General features: G+C 41.8%; 1 protein-coding gene across 1 annotated transcript in view; it reads right to left on the bottom strand.

The window, feature by feature from the left end:
• KIF26B (kinesin family member 26B) overlaps positions 1 to 24,563 on the bottom strand; it is a 333,909-nt gene that overhangs the window by 55,711 nt on the left and 253,635 nt on the right. The gene's annotated exons all lie outside the window — the stretch shown is intronic.

A 24,563-nucleotide genomic window follows, 5' to 3' on the forward strand; every position in this document is an offset into this window, starting at 1 on the left:
AAGATTAACTTCTGAGTCCATTATTCACAAATATCCTTCAATTCATCCAAAGTTAAAGTATTTTGCTCCATTCTGTATCACTGAGCCAAATCTAAGTGTTCTCTTTTAACTATAATTTTTAGTTCTTTCTGATTCCCTCTAGTGTCCAACCTTCAAAGTCCCATCTTATCATCTTCTTTTCTAAAACAACAGCATTTTCTCAAGAGAAAGTTTCTTATAATTAATTTCAAAATTATTTGAAATTCCTCTGGACCCTTAATCCATTTAAAACTTTCCAAATTTAAGATTCTAATCATGCTTTCGCTGTTTATTCTCCCCCCCCCTGCATTTTTTAAAGTCCTTATTCTTGCACTTAAAACTTCTTTCTCCAAGGACTGAAGGAGACTCACCCAGAGAATGTGGTAAAACTTGGTGATCTGAAGGTTCTTAATAGTTGAAAAGCAATTAAAAGGCAATTCCAAAAGTGATTAAGAAATGAGGCTTGGCTAAGCTTTTTGTCCATATAGGCTATGTTGCAACTGTGAGCCTAGATGGAATCCCTTGACTCCCAGCTGTGACAATCACAAGACAACCGCAAAAACCTCAGTTCCTGCAGTTTACTCACAAGGAGCAGCTGTCCAAAGTGCATGTGGGCAATCTCATGATATCTCCTTTTTCTGGAGAGGTTTCAATGGCCAGAACTTGCCTTCTGGTCACCGATCTCTGCCGCAGAGCTGTCCCTGCTGCTTTGGGGACATCCAGCTGACCATGTCCTCACCAGAAGTCAAGAATGCATGGAGTCTTAAGCAGTAACCTTAGATCAACCAAGCCACAATCAGAAGCTGTATCAGTCATAGGAGAAAAGAAATCCTACCTTGTGCATGAGCACAAGGTAAATCAGCCCAGGAGCAAAGCTGTAATAATTACAGAAGCCAGGTGAAAGATGCCAAAGGAACTGATATAAGTATAAGATCAGAAGCTGTAGCATCCCAAGAATATGATTACAGGAGACTCAGAGAAACAGAGATGCTGGTCATGTTGACATGTGGTTGTTCACAACAAAGCTGAAGTTTGTTAATCAGTTTTTAAAATAGATCTCACCATAATTCTAGCAAATTCTGGAAATTGGCTAGCATTTTTTTCCAAAGGCACAGAGAAATCTTTCATTCATTTTTCTTGTATCCTTGTTTTCATACTTGGCACTTGGCCAAGGTCTTTTGGCATTTCATCACTATCAGTGTGATTAGCCACCTGTGCTGGATTCTGCTCATTAGTAGAAGAATCTGTCTATATTGGCTGGGAGCCAGACTGTTGTCCTCCAAAAGGCAGACAGTTTCACATCTTTCTCTAACTTCAAGGAGGCCATGATAGCACAAAGTGATGATACTTCTTGTGTTGGAGACAGATTACAATGTGAAAGTTTGAATCCTTCAAATCTATACATGCAAATCCCTCCCTCCAGTGGGACTATCAAACATGGAGGTCCTTGTTCAGTTGTAAAAAATCTAGAACTAGTTGTATTTCTCCACCTTACTTTTGTATGCAACTTCTGAAGATGAAAAGCTCTTGCCCGCTGAACTGAAGGGTATAGACTTAACTGTCTTTTTGTTCAGCAAGGCATATATCCCTTCTGGGCATGATCCCAGAAGCAGAAAAGGATGAAAATTGCTCAAGTGTGAGAAGGTCAAGATCTCAAAGGCATAACTGTACAGGATTATGGTCAACAACCACATATCTATTATAAGAGATTCCCATGTCTCAGAATACTGTATAAAAGAGGAACCAAATGGAAGGCCTGAAATGAAACATGGAAATCTAGAAGCACCATGTAGATCATCAAATCTATATTAACATGATGGATGAGCTCACAAACCAGTGATCACTTCTGCAACTGTCAGATAGATTTCTTCCTACCGGGAGTCAAAGATGGATGGGAAAGTTAATTACAGTTAGAAGTATGGAACCAAGGGTAATATTGAGAATATGATTCTGCTTGCAGATTTTATACCTATCTTATACGACATCCTTTTCACATCTTGCATTCTATGCATAGTGTCATCAGTCTTAGCACTGAAGAGGTTGTCACTGAAAAATAGTAGTTGTTGTGTATGGTTATATACTTTCTAGCATAGTCCTGTTGTTCACAACTGTGTGCCATCAAAGTCCAACAGTTTCAATAAATGAACTAAAACCTATAAACAAAGAGAGTGCTCAGGCCTCTTTTCTCATCCAGTGTGAAAAAAAGTCTTATCCTCTAGCTGATATTGTTTCAGATACACTCAATTAATTTCAATATAGAATAGAAGAGCATCAATCAAATGAGAGAGATACCTCATTGCATTGAGTTTTTGTCCCTCGTTATTTTTCAGAGATCCAGTATATCCCTGAGGTAACCAAATAGTTAGGTGTTGGGTGCAACAATACTGATATTGAATGATATTGATATTGAATGAATACCAATGAAGTAATAAACTTTCCATGCATCCCATAATGGCCAACACAGCAGCAGATTTCTGTCAATGATTCCATGCAGATTTCAGTAAGGTTGGAAGTGTATGTATAGAATCAGAATGAATAACCTAGAAAACAACCTTGGCAACTAGTGATGATGTTTTTGAAATGTCTTGCTACGTGCAGTAATTGCTCAGCATATGAATCTCAAAGAGTAGTCCATTTCCTAGCACCACATCCAAATTGACTGGCTGACTGAGAAAGTTCCTCCAACTTCAACTGATGCTGTTTGGAGTCAGAAGATGTTGCTTCAGATGGTGAAATATCGGAAGCCAAAATTTATATATACTGCAGTAGAGTTGCAGAATTGATGGAAGTGAGTTCTCTGCCAAATTAGGGACAGATATGGTCAGCCCACTGGCTGCAGCAAATATCATTGTTTCTATGCTATCTTGAAATGGTGATGAGGTTGTTTCAGATCACTGCAGAGGAAGAGGTGCACAGGATATGAAAGGGGTATAGTACTGGACTACAGGGCTATGATAGGATGAATGGCACTACAAAATATATCCCAATCAGTATCTTTCCAATCCATTTGGTAATAATCCCAGGGCCATCATGAGGAGCAGAAAAATCAGTATTAATCATCACTGTACTATGGATCAGAATATATGAGAAATTGGAGCCTGAGGAGTCTCTTTGAACTGGTGAAGTTCTGTCTTGTCAATGATTATCAGGTGAATAAGGTAAAGGTAAAGGTTTCCCTTGACATTAAGTCCAGTCATGTCCGACTCTAGGGGGAGGAGCTCATCTCCATTTCAAAGCCGAAGAGCCGGCGTTTGTCCGTAGACACTTCCGTGGTCATGTGGCCAGCATGACTACACGGAACGCCATTACCTGCCCACCGAAGCGGTACCTATTAATCTACTCACATTCGCATGTTTTCGAACTGCTAGGTTGGCAGGAGCTGGGACTAGCAATGGGAGCTCACCCCGTCACACGGATTTGAACCGCCGACCTTCCGATCAGCAAGCTCAGCAGCTCAGCGGTTTAACCCGCAGCGCCACCGCGTCCCACATCAGGTGAATAGTTATGTGAATATCAGGACCAAGAATATCATGTCTCCAGATATTGTAACAGAGGAAGTCCCTTATTACATGTTCTAAGACTAAACCAATAGGTATGGGCTAAGAAACTATGTACTCAGCCTCATGCTATATAAAGAGAGCAGTGGAGGCACTGTTGGCATAAGGAGTATAGAACAGAAAGTTAATATTGCTGTTGGTGATGGCAGTGAAGGTGTTAAGCATTTTCCCCCTAAAAATGCTTGTAATGTTAGTTTCCTTTCAACTTTTTGTATGGTGAAATGGTAATGCAGCATCCAGGTATAGGCAAGCCAACCCTCTCTTGGCGACTGCTGAGGATTCTGATAAGGTGGTATTCAAAATCTGGAGCAAACAATTCTGAAGGCAAGGTATCCAATGGGGATTCAGGCAGTCTCCCAGCTAACAATGACCTCTTCCAAAACAGCCATGGGATATGAAGACCGATAGTGTCATGCTTTCTTAATGAATTTTTGACAATGAATAGTGGCATTAATTTTATGCGCCTCTCTAAAACACATTAGGCAAAGAGAATATCTACATCTAAAGCAGTTACAAAAATAGGAATAGAGGTCATATGCCTTGCATGTCATAGAAAAGACTTGAGATTGGGATCCATATCTCTAAAGTTCTCATCATCTCTTTTCTCAGTAGAAATTTAAACAAAATAATGAAGGAAAAGAAAGCAACATTTTCGAAAACAAAGGAAGAACTTAAAAACTATCCCCAGCTCAGTTCTGGATGATAACATAGAGAAAGTTCTCTTAGAAGTGACTCTTGCAGTGACCAAAAAGCAACCAAAGGGAAAGGGAAAATTTCACCTGCAAACATGCACAGTAGGAACAAACAATTCACCCTTGCTTGGCATCATGTTCTTGAGAAGGTTCAGTCAGCCCTTTGAGATAGGCCAGGTCAAGAAATAGATACTGCAGGATTCTAAGAATGCTACATTATTGTTGTCAGGTACATTAACAGGGTCCTGAAAACCTTCACTGTCCCTATTTAAGGACACAAATGTTAAGGCAGGGTTGTTCTCAGTCTTTTTCTCATGCTTCCTATTTTCTGGGACTTAGCAAGTGTTTCCCCTTTTCTACCTCCTCCTCAAGGCCAGAGCTGAATTCCTCTATAGGCTCAGAGCTCATAGTTGTGATGCATAGGGCCCATATTAAAGATTCATGTTTCACAAATTTTGTGGTACTGAAATAATTGAGGAAAAAGATGTCTCCCCTTTCTTGCCACACCTTTTGTATTTCTTAGTTTACAGCATAATACCGGTCAAGCTCAGAGGCAGTTTTGTGGACTGGATATTCTCTAATTTGTCAGCAAACTGCAGTAATTACAAACCTTCATTATTATGCTAATCCTATTATTTAAATCATCTTAAACTCTCTGGGATTTTTTTATACAGACGTATGGGTGCATCGGGTGTGCCTATCCTTGACAACCAGAGAGTGACATCAGGGAAACCAATTCACAAATATTTACTTAGAGGTAAGTAACAGAGGACTCATTACTTCCACGTAATTACATCTCACCACTGACAAGTCTTAACAAGTGTATTATTCTGTACACAGATTTTTAAGGACTGTTGTAGAGTTCAATTATGTACTTATAGCCTCAGAAATGCACTCTGTCTTTGTATCCAATTAATTCTGAAAGATAGCAAGCTCTCCAGTGAGCACAAAATAAATATAATCAATAACTAAATGAGTGATTGGAGAGTGTGAAAAACAATGTCTTTGCTAACATTTTCTGATAGTTCAGATTTACTTATTTTTCCCATGTGATATACATCCCTTATATTACAGTTAGAGCAGGAAACTACTTTTGGCAGAACCTGCTTAGTCATTTTCAGAGGGTTTATGATCATACACAAAGGAACAGACTTCATCTTGCAGAAGAAATGATTGCATAAATGTGTATTTATATCATACCTAGGTCACATGAAAGGAAAATGTCCCCAAGGAGTGCTGTTCCAGTGCAGCCAGTGACACCACTGCTAATCTCTGTGGTGATAATGATGTATTTGCATTCTCCTTTCCCTCCAAATCAAGCTTGTATTACAAAAAAATGTAAGCTTGCTCTTCATCTGTCTCCATATAGACACATATAGCACAAATACAGCGCATAAGACAGATACATTTGAAGAGTCATTCCATTTCCAGAGAAGAAAACTTGGATTTCTACTTACTTATATATCTGAGGGGAATACTGGATGCCATCTGAAGATGAATTAAATTGGAACCACCTGCCTTTCCATGTACTGTATATTGTTGTCCTCTTGAACAATAAGACAAATAGGTTAACAAGAAGCTTTCCTTGCCACAGATAATATACAGGTAAGTCATACCTTCCCCCTTGCTTCGTAGAGCATAACTACACAATTAGTCATGGACCAGTACCAACGAAAGCCTCATTCAGAACTGTATTGATCCATGAAGCTCACTGGGTAACCTTGAATTGGTCACTAGGTCTCAGCCTATTCTACATCACTGTTATTGTGAAACTAAAATGGGGGGAACTGTATAAGCTACCCTGAGTTTTTTGGGAAAAAAGCTGGGATAAAAATGTAATTAGTTCTTAATTAAAAACTTACATGGCTATGAAGTAATCATCTTTTCACCTCCCAGGGGTGAAATCGTGTTACGTCTTTAGCTACAGTGAAGACAAAGGCAAAGAGAATTGAGCTGAAAAGACAAACCTCATTATTACCAAGCCTTTTCTTTTAACCAAAAGTAGTTCCAAATTCCAAAAAGGGAATTTGTTTTCCCAAGGTCTCAGCATTTCTGAATAAGTCACTTTTGTGGGTAACACTGTCATCCTGTACTAATCTTGAGAAATGCTATAAATAAAACCAACACAGAGATTATTGAATCAGAGTAGGTTATCATGTCTCTAGGACACAGAACTACATCAAATGTCACAGGAAGGATGTCAGCTGGCTGAACAGGATTTTCCCTTCCTTTCCTCCCTTCTGAGTATCCCATGTGCCCTTCCTAACTATTCTGGGGAGCTCAACAATGGGCAGAAAATGATTCATCAGTACTGCTTGTTTTGCTATCAGACTAATTGGATAAAACATTCAACAGTTCTGGTAACTCTTTACCATGGTCAATAATAGCAACATTATATTCTTTCTACTGTCTGCCAAATTACTTGAGCCGGAGTGTATTCTTACCCCAATCAATAATATAAAAGCACAAAACAAAAATGAGTGAAACTTATTACAAACAAAGAACAAAGAACCACTACATCAAAGAATACTACATCTCAGAGAAAAATCTAATTAGGATCAATGTAATCAATTCAATTCAAGCACCACCCAACTCCAACTGATCTTGGGCAGCTCACAATACATTACCATAAAAGATTGAATGCAAACCAAAACAATGAGATCTGGTCAATACATACAGAGATAAACAAAAATAAGAAGACCCAACATGGGGCCCCATCCATCTCAACTTGAGGCCTGGGAGAACAAAGTTTTCAAGGCTTTATGGAACACCAACAGGATGGGGTTCACATAGATTTCAGGGGGGATCTCACTCCAAAGGCAGGCACTGTGACAGAGAAGGCATGCTTCCTGGGTCCTGATAAATGACACTATTCAATCAAATGGACCTGGAGCACCTGAACTCTGCTGGCATGTATCAGCTGGGCAGAAACCAAGTCCCTCAAATAACCTGGCTCCATGCCATGTAGGGCTTAATAGATAATAACCAACATCTTGAATTCTACCCGGAAGCATACTGGCAACTAGTGCAGGTCGCAAAGCAGAGGTGTCATGCGGGCATAACAAAGCATGCCCATCACTGCGTGTGCTGCTGCTAGATCAGTTGAAGCTTCCAAGTGGTTTTAAAGAGCATCCCTGTGTGGAATGTAATGAAGGAGATGAGCCTTGAGATGACTAGGGCATGAATGACCATCATGAATGAATGATTAGGGCATGAATGGACCTATGAATCCCAGAAGGGGTGCAAATGGTACACCAGATGAAGCCATGGAAAGGCCTCTTCAGCAACAGCTGCCACCTGCTCAATGAGCAGGAGCTGTGAGTCCAAGAGGACCCCCAGGTTGCATGCCACTTGAGTGGGAAAGCACTACCTCATCCAAGAATATAGATGGAAATTCCTCAGATTCCTAATATCCACAGCCACTTGGTCTTGGTAGGATTGAGCTGGAGTTTGTTCCTCCCCATCCAGGCCCACACAGCCTCCAGGTGCTGGGACAGGACCTCAACAGCCTCACTTGGCCGGCCTGGGATCAAAAGATATAATTGGGTATCATTGGCATATTGATGATATCCAATTCCAAACTGGCAGATGACCTCACCCAGTGGCTTTATGTAGATGTTAAAAAGGAGGAAAGAATGTTGAACCTTGTGGCACCCCACATGGAGAACAAATTCTCCCCACCAACACTGACTGTAACCAGCCATAAAGGAAGAATGAGAACCACTCTTAAATAATGCCCCCAATTCCCAACCCCCACAGCCTGTCCAGAAGGACACTGTGGTTGATGGTATTGAAGACCACTGAGAGATTCAGAAGCACTAGGATGAATGTACCATCTCCATCTCAGTTCCTCCACAGGTGAACAAGTGTGACTACGCCTGTCTCAGTACTGAATCCTGGCCTGAAACTCAACTGAATTGGGTCTAGGGTTCTCCAGGGTTTTCTGTAACAGTGGGCTGACCACCTTCTCAACAAACATTCCCAAAAAGAGAAGGTTGGAGGCAGGATAGTAGCTGTCCAAATTTACTGGGCCCAAGGCTGGCCTCTTGAGGAGGGGGCACACCACTGCCTCCTTCAAGGCTGAAAGCATAATTCCCTCTGTCAACAAGGCTGACACCACAGCATGGATTCAACCACAGGTCACCTCCCTGGCCACCTTAACAACCCATAAAGAGGTATCTAAACTAATAGACTTCAGCAAAGGATCGTTACCTTGTCGTGGTGCTGGAGCTTGAGCACCTCAATGATGCCATGAGCTAAACCGTGAAGGGCCACCCAAGACGGGAAGGTCATGACAGAGAGGTCAGACTAAATGCGATCCCTGGGGAAGGTAATGGCAACCCACCTCAGTATTCTTGCCGTGAAAACTAAATGGATCAGTACAACCAGAGATATGTCGGTATACCATCGGAAGATGAGACCCCCAGGTCGGAAGATGGTCAAAATGCTACTGGGGAGGAACAGAGGATGAGCTCAACTAGCCCCAGACGTGATGACGCAGCTAGCTCAAAGCCGAAAGGACGGCTAGCGGCCGACGGTGCTGGTGGTGAACGGTGAATCCAATGTTCTAAGGATCAACACACCATCGGAACCTGGAATGTAAGATCTATGAGCCAGGGCAAATTGGATGTGGTTATTGGTGAGATGACAAGATTAAAGATAGACATTCTGGGCGTCAGTGAACTGAAATGGACTGGAATGGGCCACTTCACATCAAATGACCACCAGATCTACTACTGCGGACAAGAGGACCACAGAAGAAATGGAGTAGCCTTCATAATTAATAGTGAAATGGCTAAAGCAGTGCTTGGATACAACCCAAAAAACGACAGAATGATCTCAATTCGAATTCAGGGCAAGCCATCTAACATCACAGTGATCCAAATATACGCCCCAACCACAAATGCTGAAGAAGCTGAAGTAGAGCAGTTCTATGAGGATCTGCAGCACCTACTGGACAACACGCCTAAAAGAGATGTTATTTTCATCACAGGAGACTGGAATGCTAAGGTGGGCAGTCAAATGACAGCTCGAATTACAGGTAAGTATGGCCTGGGAGAACAAAACGAAGCAGGACACAGGCTGATAGAATTTTGCCAAGACAATTCACTCTGCATAACAAACACTCTCTTCCAACAACCTAAGAGACGGCTTTATACATGGACTTCACCAGATGGACAACACCGAAATCAGATTGATTACATCCTTTGCAGCCAAAGGTGGCAGACATCTGTACAGTCAGTAAAAACAAGGCCTGGAGCTGACTGTAGTTCAGATCACGAACTTCTTATTGCACAATTTAGGATCAGACTAAAGAGATTAGGGAAGACCCACAGATCAGCTAGATATGAGCTCACTAATATTCCTAAGGAATATGCAGTGGAGGTGAAGAACAGATTTAAGGGACTGGACTTAGTAGATAGGGTCCCGGAAGAACTCTGGACAGAAGTTGGCAGCATTGTTCAGGAGGCGGCAACAAAATACATCCCAAAGAAAGAGAAAACCAAGAAGGCAAAATGGCTGTCTGCTGAGACACTAGAAGTAGCCCAAGAAAGAAGGAAAGCAAAAGGCAACACTGATAGGGGGAGATATGCCCAATTAAATGCTAAATTCCAGAGGTTAGCCAGAAGAGATAAGGAATTATTTTTAAACAAGCAATGCGCGGAAGTGGAAGAAGACAATAGAATAGGAAGGACAAGAGACCTCTTCCAGAAAATTAGACACATTGGAGGTAAATTCCAGGCAAAAAGGGGTATGATCAAAAACAAAGATGGCAAGGACCTAACAGAAGAAGAAGAGATCAAGAAAAGGTGGCAAGAATATACAGAAAACCTGTATAGGAAGGATAACAATATCGGGGATAGCTTTGACAGTGTGGTCGGTGAGCTTGAGCCAGACATCCTGAAGAGTGAGGTTGAGTGGGCCTTAAGAAGCATTGCTAATAACAAGGCAACAGGAGACGACGGCATCCCAGCTGAACTGTTCAAAATCTTGCAAGATGATGCTGTCAAGGTAATGCATGCTATATGCCAGCAAATTTGGAAAACACAAGAATGGCCATCAGACTGGAAAAAATCAACTTATATCCCCATACCAAAAAAGGGAAACACCAAAGAATGTTCAAACTATCGAACAGTGGCACTCATTTCATATGCCAGTAAGGTAATGCTCAAAATTCTGCAAGGTAGAATTCAGCAGTTCATGGAGCGAGAATTGCCAGATGTACAAGCTGGGTTTAGAAAAGGCAGAGGAACTAGAGACCAAATTGCCAATATCCGCTGGATAATGGAAAAAGCCAGGGAGTTTCAGAAAAACATCTATTTCTGTTTTATTGACTATTCTAAAGCCTTTGACTGTGTGGACCATAACAAATTGTGGCAAGTTCTTAGTGGTATGGGGATACCAAGTCATCTTGTATGCCTCCTGAAGAATCTGTATAACGACCAAGTAGCAACAGTAAGAACAGACCACGGAACAACAGACTGGTTTAAGATTGGGAAAGGAGTACGGCAGGGCTGTATACTCTCACCCTACCTATTCAACTTGTATGCAGAACACATCATGAGACAAGCTGGCCTTGAGGAATCCAAGGCTGGAGTTAAAATCTCTGGAAGAAACATTAACAATCTCAGATATGCAGATGATACCACTTTGATGGCTGAAACTGAAGAGGAACTGAGGAGCCTTATGATGAAGGTGAAAGAAGAAAGTGCAAAAGCTGGTTTGCAGCTAAACCTCAAAAAAACCAAGATTATGGCAACCAGCTTGATTGATAACTGGCAAATAGAGGGAGAAAATGTAGAAGCAGTGAAAGACTTTGTATTCCTAGGTGCAAAGATTACTGCAGATGCTGACTGCAGTCAGGAAATCAGAAGACGCTTAATCCTGGGGAGAAGAGCAATGACAAATCTCAATAAAATAGTTAAGAGCAGAGACATCACACTGACAACAAAGGCCCGCATAGTTAAAGCAATGGTGTTCCCTGTAGTAACATATGGCTGTGAGAGCTGGACCATAAGGAAGGCTGAGCGAAGGAAGATCGATGCTTTTGAACTGTGGTGTTGGAGGAAAATTCTGAGAGTGCCTTGGACTGCAAGAAGATCAAACCAGTCCATCCTCCAGGAAATAAAGCCAGACTGCTCACTTGAGGGAATGATATTAAAGGCAAAACTGAAATACTTTGGCCACATAATGAGAAGACAGGACACCCTGGAGAAGATGCTGATGCTAGGGAGAGTGAAAGGCAAAAGGAAGAGGGGCCGACCAAGGGCAAGATGGACGGATGATATTCTAGAGGTGACGGACTCGTCCCTGGGGGAGCTGGGGGTGTTGACGACCGACAGGAAGCTCTGGCGTGGGCTGGTCCATGAAGTCACGAAGAGTCGGAAGCGACTAAATGAATAAACAACAACAAACTAATAGAGGAGAGAACCCTCTCCATCTTCTCAGGTGTCATCCCAGTTTTTTCATCCCTCATCACAAAGCCTCAGAAACCTCAGTTGGGCCTGACCAGTTGGAGTCTATCTTGGAGCCGATCTGACTGACTTTATCTACCAAATCGTCTGACTATTCTTCACAGTGGCCTTGCAGATGTTCCAGTGGCCTGTTCTACTCCCCCTCCCCAGGGACTGGGTCACCCTAAAAAGAACCACTGGACGGCTATCAGCAGATGCAATAAGGGCAGAGAAATACTGACTTTTGCCACCTTTATTGCCACAAGGTAATCCCGAATATGGGATCCTACCATGTTCAGTCAGAGTCACTTTGGATCTTCCTCCAAGGGTGCTCCAGGAGGAGATCTTCTAGAGCTTCATCTCCTGGAGCTCCTTAATAAACTAAGGGGTGCTCCTGGATCGATGCACAGGGAGAGGCTGCATAGAAGTAATATGATCCAAGGCCGAAGCTACCTGGACATTTCAGGCAGCAACTAAGACCTCACTGAACCGCCCATCAGGTCCTCAGGGAAAACCCTAAGCTCCCTTAGGAATCCCACTGGGTCTATCAATCACCTGGAGCAGGCCACCCAAATAGGTCCCATCTCCCTGCAGTGAGGGATGACCCCAGTGAGCCCAATTCAATATGTAGTTCCAAGATGTGAATCATTCTTACATAGATGTGAAGTATGATATAACTATGTAAATCACAAAGACTTCAATATGCAGAAAATGTTTTTGAGGGATAGCAACTTCAGCAGTAACCTCTCCCATGTCCTACTCTGAGAATTTAACAGATTTAGAGTATTAGCAGTTTAAAACTAAATTAAAGAACATACTGTTTGCTTCACTGAAGTATCACTTAATGAATGAAATGTCTGGGAATGAGCATTTCTGATTCTTGTTCTGAACGCTAAGGTGTGAATTAATAGTGCAACAGTGTATAAATTACTATAGGTAACAAAGAAAATCTGTGAATAACAAGTTTAAAGGGAGGGAAAGATAATCTGAGGAAGATTAGCATAAAATCAACGTAACCATCACAAATATAACACAAAAAGCAAGTGATCATATTTACAGTTCTGCTCTCCATATTGTTGGATCCAGATTTGCCCTTACAAGAGCTATGTTTGTGCTGGAAGTAAACACAATGAAACAATATAAACCAGAGTGTGACAAGTTAAAAAAAATAATTAACCCTCCACAATCTCTCAGTGGGGTTATTAACCATTTTCCTGGAAAAACGTTTGGTTTTCTGGACCTAATTCTAAATTAGAAACCCACACTGCTATCCAGTTAGCATTTTCAACATCCCCTTTCCTTTCATTTACTTGGCCTGGGACTGGCTTCATTAAGGCTGAAGAGGTCCCCTCCCCCCCTCATTCTTCACCTCTGCTGGCCAACATGAGACTTTGGGAGGTCTGGCAAACTACATTTCATGGAATTCATGATATGTGGGATTTAGGAAGGAGAGAATGTTTCAGCCACTGATTCTCTTCTCTGTTGCTGGTACAATCAAGATTTAAAAGAAAGGGGGTTAACAGAGCAGAGCCAAAAACAGAGTAGTGCCAGAGGAGATGGTGCTCAAAGGAAAAGTATCTAAACCAGTCTAAGCTGAATAAATATATATGCCAAAGATGTAAAATTCAGCTGTATTACGTAAATGATCTTTAAATCATTTTCAAAGCATGAACAGCTCCATTATACATGACCACATTAACATACATATGTAATATAGAAACAGCAAGTAAATCTAGAGTATCTTTGCAGTAATCATCAATGGTATAGGAATTTTAAAATGTTGTCCATCACTGTACAGTGGATGAGAGATTCTCATCTGACCTCCTTATATGGTAGGAAATTAAAAATGTTTAAAAATCTTTGGAAATGCCAAGAAAATAGTTGTGCATGTTGTATAACATAATTGCGAGAAGAAATTATTTTAACTCGAAGGAAGATGTGTCCTTTATTAATCACAGTGATTGTAAGTGAATGATACAAATGCTGGTAATTTATGTGCTGCTTATATAACAACATTTATATAAAAAAGCAACACATGGAGCATTGAGAATTATATCAAGACAACATTATCAAAATAACAAACAAAGCTGATGTCTTTAATTGTTTGATATTGTTTGAAAGTATACGCTTGCCCTTTCAGTGGTGTCTAGTTAGTGTCTTATTGATGTATGTTTTCTGGCAAAGGAAGGAGTAAGTGATTTTCAGTGATTTCTCTATCTCCTTGCAGTCTCCTATATTCTCGCACTGGGTATTGGGGGACCTTCTAATGCAAATTTCAAAATGATGGCTCTAGAGGAAGAGAGACTTTCCTTAGGATACCCTTGCTTCCCCCAAGTCATGTCTTTTATTGGAAAAAAAGGAGCTGAGTGGGTAAATACAGCTTCTAAGGAGGCAGTTCCTGAAAGCACTCTCATCTATATTGTTTTTCCCTATTTTTTTTTTTCAAAATGATGGCTTTCTCTGTATTACTAAGGATCTGAAACCCATGAAGGTATGAAATGGTTCTGGCAACAAGGATATGTGTAATCTTCCATTCATAGGAATTCGTGTTGTATTCTGTCTTTAGGGGCAACGATTTCAATAAACCAGAATTCTCTGAAGAAAAAAATCTGTAGGCAAATACAGCATAACACTGATCATTTATCAGTACCTAATGTGCATGTCAATATTTAGGGTGCAAAGTTAGCTTACATTTTGCATATATAACCCTCCATACATGAAGTCTCAACAAGACTTCATGAACGTCTGCATGTGCTCAATGTGTATCCTGGATAAAATGTTCTTGCTAAGCACTATTGTGAAAGAGAAAACCAGGAAACCAAATGGAATTGAAATGCCAGAGAAGATAACAAACAATGATCAATTAGGAGCATAATTTATGCATTCTTCACAAGAGAGTCTGTATTTTGGCATGAATTCTCCAATCCTTTAAGTGATGACTTTTAGAGTAAAGAAATTAAAGTTTACAAAAATCAGTACAGCTTGTGACGATGAAAAGTGGATAACTATATATATCCAGTAGACAAAAATCCTCACTGGAAATGAAAATGCCAGAAAAATCTTACTTGTCTTTCAGTCCTATCAGCATCACACCTGCTCATCTGAAGAGTTAGGTAGCATTCACACAAATTATTCCAAGTGGGAAGGATAAATGTATGATTTGATTTAAATAGTAACATAAGAGACTCATATAAAGGCATTATAAAAGGCAGCTTTGCCAAGTTTCAAATTAAGATTCTTTGTTATAGCACTGTTAATCACCATATAAACATCCCAAGTGGTATAAATCTCTCAATGGGGGTAAATTAAAGGAATGGAAATGTTTCGACTTTAATGCTTTGATTTGGCTAGTACATGACAAAATGCTCTAACAAATGGGCTATAAACCAATTATACAAGGAACAGCACCCAAACTAATCCAAACAACCTATGAAAACATATAAAAATAGGCATTTCCCTTCAAACATACTATTTTGTGCCAGGAGGATGGACAATAGAAACAGAGAAGCAGGACAGACTTGGCAGGAATGAAAAACTGGCATCTATTTGGGTTGTTTCATCCAAAGTGATAATCGGGATTCACTGCTACAAATTTCTGAAATCATGATAGGCTCTGACTATATTTGTAACTATCTAATTGAACTATACTAGTATAAATTCTTTTCAGGTTTATGTCAGTTTCTGGATATTAATTATGCAGATAAGTTTGTACTATTAAAGACAACTAAGTTTAGAAACAGAATTTTGGATATATTTATAAGAAGAAAGAAGCAGTAAACCTAAAATTAGGCCAAAGGTTTTAATCCTAAAGTTTAAAATTCAATGTTAGTCCCAAAATTTTAGACTGAATGCATAACTAGTGTTTGATGTTGTTGGGTACACCATGTAGCTGTGTTATTCATTCATTCATTCATTCATTCATTCATTCATTCATTCATTCATTCATTCATTCATTCAATTTATATAGCTGCCCATCTCAGACCAGTGACTCTGGGTGGCTAACAATAATAAAAACAATCAAACAATTAAAACAATACAAAAAATTAAATATAAATACAGCCAAGAGATCTTAAAAACCATTGGTGTCAGCACAACCATGAAATGGGGCCCTTTGCACACTTGGGGCCCCAGGCACAAAGCCAGGTCTTAAGGCCGAAAAGCTAAAAGGGTCAGGACCATCCTAATCTCAGGAGGGAGGATGTTCCAGAGGGCAGGCACCACGGCAGAAAAGGCAAGTCTCCTGGTCCCCACCAGCCAAAATTCCTTGGCTGATGGGACCCAGAGCATGCCCATCCTGCTGGACCAGATTGGACGGGTAGAAACAACTGGGAAAAGATGGTCCCTAAGGTAACCCAGTCCCAAGCCATGAAGGGCTTTAAAGGTGACAACCAGCACCTTGAACTGCACTGGAAATACATTGGCAACCAATGCAACTCCTGAAGCAGCGGCATTACATGTGCCGAGTAGCCGACATTATTTACAACCCGGGCAGCTGCATTCTGTACCAGCTGAAGCTTCTGAATGCTCTTCAAGGGCAGCCCCATGTAGAGCACATTGCAGTAGTCCAAACGGGAGGTCATGAAGACATGAGTGACAGTGAATAGAGCCTCCTGGTCCAGGAATGGGCATAACTGGTGCACAACCCGAAGGCGTGCAAAGGCCCTCTTAGCCACGGCTGCCACCTGCTCTTCCAGCAGGAGCCGTGAGTCCAAGAGGACCCCAAATTGCACACCAGGTCCATCTGGGGGCAGTGCCACCCCATCCAGGACCAAAGATGGAAACACTTTGGTACTGGGAGGCCCAAACACCCAAAGCCACTCAGTCTTGCTTGGGTTGAACCAGAGCCCACTGCACCCCATTCAGGCCCCTACAGCCTCCAGGCACAGAGACAGGACATCCATGGCATCACTCAGACAGCTTGGGGAAGAGATATAAAGCTGGATATCCTCAGCATATTGATGATACCTCACCCCAAACTGTCAGATCACCTCACCCATGTAGATGTTAAATAAGAAGGGCAAGAGAACCAAGCCCTGTGGCACCCTACACAGTAGTAGGGGCTGTAGACTGGACCTCTCCCCTCCTACCAACACCAACTAGAACTGACCTTGGAGGAAGGAAGAGAACTGCCCAGAGTCACTGTTGAGATGGGCAGTGGAGAAATGCGATAAATAAATAGATAAATAAACCAGCGCAACACAGTGCTGCCCATCCCCAACTCCCGAAGCCAGTCCAGAAGAATACCATGATCAATGGTATCAAAGGCCACCGAGAGATCACAAAGAGCAAGGATGGAAGCACTGCCCCCACCTCACTCCTGCCAGAGGTCATCCAAGAGCATGATCAATGCTGTCAGTTCCATATCCTGGCCTGAATCCTGACTGAAAGGGGTCCAGATAATCCACTTCATCCAGCCCCCACTGGCCTTGCATCAAGGCTGGAATTCAACGCAGAGCGGATGTGAGTGACTTTACCCACCAGATGAAGGTAGACCCCCAAATTAGTCCCTCTTCGGGTCACCCGAAACCAGATGCAATAAGGACAGAGAAATAATTACATTTTGCTGCCCTTACTGCCATGAGGTAGGCGCTAATTGTGGCTCTAGCTCGTGTTCTATTGTCTTCACTCTTTGTCATCCACCAGCAGTGCTCAAGGCATCTCTTAACCCTCTTAAGGTCCCTCAGTTCCCCCATGTACCACGGGGAGTTACAGGAACCATGGGCATGGAGAGGCTGCTCAGACGCGATCCGGTCCAAAGCCATGGCTGCCCTCGCATTCCAGGCAGCTACCAAGGCCTCAGCCAGGCTGTGAAGCAGACTTTCTGGAACAACCCCAAGCTCCCTCTGAAATCCAACTGAGTCCACCAGTCACCTGGGGCCCATCTAATAGGCCCCACCTCCCTGTGGAGGAGGGTGGTGCCAGAGAACTGGAGGCTCACCAGGAAGTGATCTAACCATGACAGGGGAGAAACCAATACCTCCCCCAATTTCAGAATACTTTGCCACTGCTCCAACAGAAAAACCAGGTCAGGCAAATTACTATTATGCGTCAGGCCCTGGATGACTTGGGACAGGCCCATGGTTGTCATGGTGGCCATGAACTCCCAAGTTATCTCTGACCCCACCCCCAAGGAAGGCAGGTTGAAATCCTCCAAGTCCATAAGCCTGGGGAACTCCACTGCCAACCCAGCTATGGAGTCAAAGAGCTCAGGCAGGGAGGTTGCTACGCAGCAGGGAGGCTGGTACAGTAGCAACAGTCCCAACTAATCCTTCTTAGAGCCCAACTTAACAAATGGGTCTCGTGCCTGGCAATCTGAGGAGCAGTGCCCCTGGATGCCTCCCAAGTATCTCGGATGACCACCACCCCATGCCCCTACTCTGGGGTCTTGGCTGGTGCCACACCCAGAAACCAGCTGGGCACATCTCAGAAAGGGGAACTCCCCTCTCCTCTCCCAGCCAGGTCTCCATAATACATGTCAGGTCAGCTTTCTCATCCATGATCAAATCATGGATGAGGGTGGCCTTATTACAAACTGACCTGGCATTCAGTAGCAGCAGCTGAAAGCCCAGCGCCTTGAAAGTCTGCCAACTGGGGCCTGGGAATGAGCTCAAGGAGCTGGAATGTGCCACAGGAACAATATACTTCTGGCCCATTCCCCATGAGTGGCCTGCTCTTCGTCTCCCACCAAATTTTCCCATGCCTGTCACTACTGGGATGTTATAGCTTGCCCCCACTCCTCCAAGACCTCCCCCTTCCCCCTGGCTAAATTCATCCATGCCCAAGCCTGTAGTCCCCCACTCCACACCATACATACATCTCCAGTTACAGCCTCCTTCCTGGCCATCAACCCAGGGTGCTTCTGCTTCTACTTAGCACTCAGCACCTCCAGAGAAACAGCCCACTCCACCCTATACTCTCATCCTCCCCCCACCAATCCACTCTCATTCAATTGGCAGGAGCTCACACAACCAGCGTCAAATAACTCTGAGGGTGATCAATCAGTCCCCGTCCCCCGCAGCTCTCACCCACAGGCAGGGAAACAGACCCTATTCAGGGGACGAAATACCCTCTCCTACCCCCAACACCAGTTCATCTGTCCATGGAGTCTACGGATCTGCCAGTCTCTCTACTTGATTCTCCAACCCACAGAGAAGGCAAAATGGCTGCATGGGTAGACAGGGGGAGGGGAGTCACAGCTGCAAGGGTAGAGCTGAAAACAACACCTCAGTCCAACCTCACGTCCGCTGCAGCCCATTCCCTACCCTCCAAAATCCCTTGATCTTAATTTCCAAATTGCCATTGTTGCCTCTGTTGTCACCATACCAGAGCTTGCACTTTTCACGCCAGCCAGCTAAAAGCCTCCTCTGTCATCGCGCTTTTCTCCATTGCCACGTGGTTGAACACCGCTCAGCGCACCATAGCTGATCCACGTAAAGCAGCTCTCCACACACACAGTACACCCAGCAATCCAGTTTTCCAACTGCCAGTCCCGGGGAAGCAGCACTCCAGCCAACACTCCAGCTAGCAGCTGCCCAACCAAGGAGGTGAGCCCCCAGTGCCACGTGTAATTCTGTCCCAAACCGCGCCCCAGCTTAATGAGGGAAACGAATTGCACGGGCTTGATAAAAAGCAGCATCCACTGGGTCCAGTGGAGGAAAAGCCCAAATCCACAGAAACTCCACCACCTCTTCATCCAACTTCATAGCTGCCCAGAGTCATCATGTGAGAGATGGGCGGCAGAAAAATTTGATAAATAAACTCTCCAAACTACCAACCTGCTGCAACATATTAAAAACAAACTACCATTGGGACCCACTCTGCAACACACCCGGCCTCAGCGCCATCTTAAAAAAAAAATCCGTACTTCTACTCTCAGGAGCATGTTTCAGCTTTCTTAAAAAAAAAAATGATATTCAGATCTTCCATGAACATGACTGCAAAACCAATACTAGTTAAAATTTAATTATTGTGCCCTGTTGGGATTTCATTAGTAGTTAAAGATTCCCAAACAAGAATGAAGAGAATATAAACAGTCAAATGCCACCTACAGGTGTGAAAAACAAACCCTATTTACCATTAAAGAGAGGAAGATATGGGAAAAGAGAATCTAGAAAAAATGTTAAGTTTAGGGGTCAGCCATAATGGTCAGAGACTGAACCATTTGTAATGGCTACCATTCTTGAATTACAATAAAGATTTAATTACTATCTTATTGTGTTAAATCTTCAGCCAAATTGTGCCTTCCAAGGGGGAATCTGACATGCCTTTTGTGAAGGAGAAAATCTATTATTGCTCAGTTATTGTTATTGTTGCAATCACTGAAAACAAGGAAGATGTGTTATATATTTTTATTAAAATTACTGATGCTCATGAGACTATTTCAGTTCGTTCATAAATTCAACTGGAATTAGTTCCAATCAGGCGTCATTTGAGCAAAATGTGCAGAGCAATGGCTCACATGTGCATTGTCAGCTATCTTTCCCTCTTAAAGCTGTGTGAATTTGTCAAAAACTGTACATATACTTTAATAATTAAGTACATCTACTGTATATCTAATTCTGCATAGCAGTCTCTCTTTATTCTTCTGTCACAATATCTAGTACATCATGTGCCTGAACTGCCCTAAAACAGCAAGTACCAATGGTCCTACTGAAATCAGCAACACTAAATCACACCAATAACAAGTGAACAAGTAAGACCCATCTGGTTCAATGGAACTATTCCCAGCTACATGCGAATAGTAAGGCAGACTGAGTTTTTATCTTATACTGTATTCATTTTAACAGAGCTTAAGCTTCCACCGAACTGCGCCTTTCTATTAGTAAAATGTTGGCATTCTCTTCTCATATACGTATAACGTAAACACAGAACACTCAGTTGCGTCCACTGTCACTAGAAGAAAAATAGCAATTAACATTGTTATAAATATGCTTGAGAAAGTGCCTGAATAGGAACTAACAGAGTTCAAACGTGGTCATAGAGGATATCATGACGTAGGGTAATATGTGTCTTGTTGATCTTATCCCACTATCACAGGAATACAATCAGTTCTTGTGCCCAGCATTATAGAAACAGTGTTACGAGAGTTATAACTATTCAATGGCACACATTAATATTGGGTGTGAAGAAGGGTTTGCTGCAGCTGAGCAGGCACCAAGAGGAAAGAAGACCCATGCATGCTGCTTCTTTAGTAATTCCAGGCTTTGCCTGGCCCCAGTACCAGGGATAGGAGCCTATTCCATTTCACCTGATAGTCAACAGCAGGAGTCCCTTACAGTATTCCATTCAACCATGTAAGTAGTCTCTAAAATGACTGTATGATTAACAACGTGGTCAGATCACAGGGAATTCTAATAGGCAGGCAGCTTTCCCAATTTTCCCAGGAACTGTCCTTCCCAGGGAAGAAGAAACCAACATTTTAATTTTAATCAATTTATACGATTGCCCATCTCACAACAACAAATCTGGGGGGCTAACAAAGTTAAAACTCAATAACTTTGGTCAACCCAGAAGGGGGGTAGCAACAATCAGAGAGAGGTGGTCTTGGAAATAATCTAGCCCTGTGCCCTGAAGGGTTTTCTAGGTGACAACCAGCATCTTGATTCATACCCAGAAACACACTGGAAGTCAATGCAGCTTGCAGAACAGAGATGTGGGCATACCCAGGTGCACCCTTAACTGCTCCTGCCACCGCATTCTGAACCAGCTGAAGCTTGTAGATGCTTTCAAGGGCAGCCCCATGGACAGCATATTGCAGTGATCCATTTGGAAGGTGACCATGATCATGGGACAGTAGAGTACACATCAGTAAACAAAATGCTAAAGTTTTATATCAGGATTGCAGGGTGGAGCAATAAACCTCATTGGATAGCAGCAAAGAACATTTAGCTCATCATACTACTGGCAAATTTATCTAGGCCACATTGGATGCTAATTCTATTTACATTCTTTAGAAAATGTATATAGTTGCCTATGTAAAATACATTACTCTTAGAAGTGAACAGTATGTACAAAAACAATATAAAACCCATAACCAACTAAAATAATATAATACAAGAAAAAAAATAAGTAAATACCAAAGCACTGCATAACAATTCCATAAAAAGGACATATATATTGGGTTCCTGTAATACCCTGGGCCTAACACTTGGGGAAAAAGGCAAGTTTTAACACTCTTCTGGAAGGCTAAGAGGGAAGGGGCATCTAAATCTCGGGGGGGGGGGGGCTGTTCCACAGGGTAGGCACTATGACAGAGAAAGCATGCTTCCTCAGTCCCGGAAGATGGCACTGTTTGATGTGGGGACCTGGAGTGTGCTCACCCTGGTGGATCTGGTGGAATGGGCAAAAACCCTTGGAGATAGATAGTCCCACAAATAAATTGGCCCTGTGCCATTTATGGCTTTAAAGGTGATAACCAGCACCTCAAATTGCAACCTGGAAGTCAATATAGCTTATGGAGCAGTGATGTTACATGGGCAAACTTTGGAGCACACAAAATTGTGTGCACCACTGCATTCTAGACCAGTTAAAGCTTCCAAGCCCTCTTCAAGGCAAGCCCCATGCAGAGCATGTTGCAGTAATCCAAAGCAAGTGACTAAGTCATGAATGACCGTGAGCAGAGCCTCCTGGTCTAGGAACAGATGCAACCAGCACACAAGATGAAGCTATGCAAAGGCTACCCTGGCCATGGCTGCCACCTGCTCTTTGATTTCAAAACCATGTGCTGTCTGTATGCCAGCTTCACTTTAAGTAGTCATTGCAGTGGTAGTAAATGCAATGCAGTAGTAAATAAGGAAAAAAAGGCTCCTCTTATTTAATTTACATGGATTTTCTGCATTTTTATCACTCACAATGCAATAAATTCACAAGTCTATTTCTATGGCTTTCCTATGTGCTTGAAACTGGTAAACCTATGGATGATCGGACACCATCAATATTTTAAAAGCAATTATCAGCAAAAGGTGAAAAATCCCAGTAATTCTACTGTGTAATATATACAGTATACTAGCTAAGCTATATTTCTAGGTTGTACTAGATAGTAAGATGCAGGAATGCTGTAGAATTTTGTAAGATTTATGTCCTAAAGTAAATTAAACTGATATTATTTAGTAAGGAATTCATAAATGCTATATAAAATGATTACTTTTGCATTGATATGAATTATTACCACTGCTGCCTAGCAACCAGCATCATTTTTTTTTGAACAATGATCATTATAAAGGAATATCTAGAATTTGTGCAAATGAGTTTTCATTGGAGGGCCAAAGAGGTACATTCATCTCAGAAATCAGACACAGATAATTTAACGCTTTTAGAGAAATAAAGCAGTAATAATGGTTTCTGCAATCGTTTCAATAAAACTTTCTCATTATTGCCTTAAGTAAGTCCTGTGAAACTTGATCATGTGGGGCCATAATTCCTTTACCTTCTTTAGAAGACTGTGTTGGTTTTTACCGCACTTGGTACTTAGGAAAGAATGAGCTCCTTATTCAACAAGAAGTTTGGCAATATAAAAATGTATACTGATTCTCCTCTGAAATCTTCCTTTTATATTCTAATGAAGATGGCTGCTGTAGTGAAATAGTTGATGCCTGATCTCCCAGCAGTGGTGGGAAGTGGTAGACTGGAATCTCCCAGTGTTCCTCAAGATTGTCAAGGCTGTCACAGATAGGCACCAGTAACTTGAGAATAATAGAAACCCCACTGAGACCCTTCTTCAACTTCCAGAAAGATTTTAGAAAGGAAAAATGAAGAAGTGAAATGCAAGGAATCTTCTGAGCCCTGTTTTGGGAGCCTATTTACATCCTTGGGAACATCCTGGAGTTGCGGTGTTTAATAAGCCAAGTAATATAAATAACTGTATTTGGATGCTCATAAATTAATTCAGCTGAAGTGAGCAACTTAGAATTAGTTTGAAAATTTCTTCTTATTTTCTTCTTCTTTGTATGCACAAATGAATGGGTAAAACTGCATTCAGAACTGAGGCTAGACTGAATATCCATGTTTCCAATCAACCTGTCTATATTCATTTCAGAAGCATACATATGCCTATTAGCTTTTAATTATTACAGAATCTTTGTCTTTTTTAAAAAAATAAGTGGTATGTACCACATTTAAATAGGTATAAGAAAGTTATATGAAATGGTTCCCATTATTAAAAAAAAAAAGTAACATTTCCTGTAAATATAGCCTAATTGGGAATATGGTATATGGGAAATAGTGGAAGGATGAGATAATAAATACCCTTTTCTTCCTTGTTGACTTTGAATTATTCTTTTATTTTCGTGTTGAATGCAACAAACAGGACTCATGTGAATGATGTTCATATACATTAAAAGTCTGACTTCCCTACTGTGCTATCTGAACCTTGCCCATCTCTTTTTTAACGTGATCATATGCATTCCCCTAATTGGATATAATCCATCTATATTTCAGAATGCATTCATTACATATAATCCAGTGCCCATTCCTGTCCAGAATTGATCCTAGAAACAGTATTCATGCTCTACTTACAGAATTCTTATTCCGTCAAAACTGGGCACTATCACTTCAGCTCTGTGTGTTGTTATATAAATTATATCCTTGGGACTGCTTCTATTTGATGGTTGGCAAATCATTTGAACAGGCCAAATGTTCCTTTAACAAATAGATTCTCTTTGCAGCTTACAAAGAGACAGCTTTGTGTCACTTCTCAAGAGATAGATGCAAACATGAATAAATGTTCTGGCATCTCCATGTGTACAAGAACCCAAAAGAATTGTAGCTTAATTGCTGTCAACCATTGCAGCAGCCACTTGCCAGTATAGTGTATGCAAAACTTCTTTGGTTTTTCTTTTCTTCTA

The sequence above is a fragment of the Candoia aspera genome, chromosome 1 (assembly GCF_035149785.1).
Source record: "Candoia aspera isolate rCanAsp1 chromosome 1, rCanAsp1.hap2, whole genome shotgun sequence".
Lineage (NCBI taxonomy): Eukaryota > Metazoa > Chordata > Lepidosauria > Squamata > Boidae > Candoia > Candoia aspera.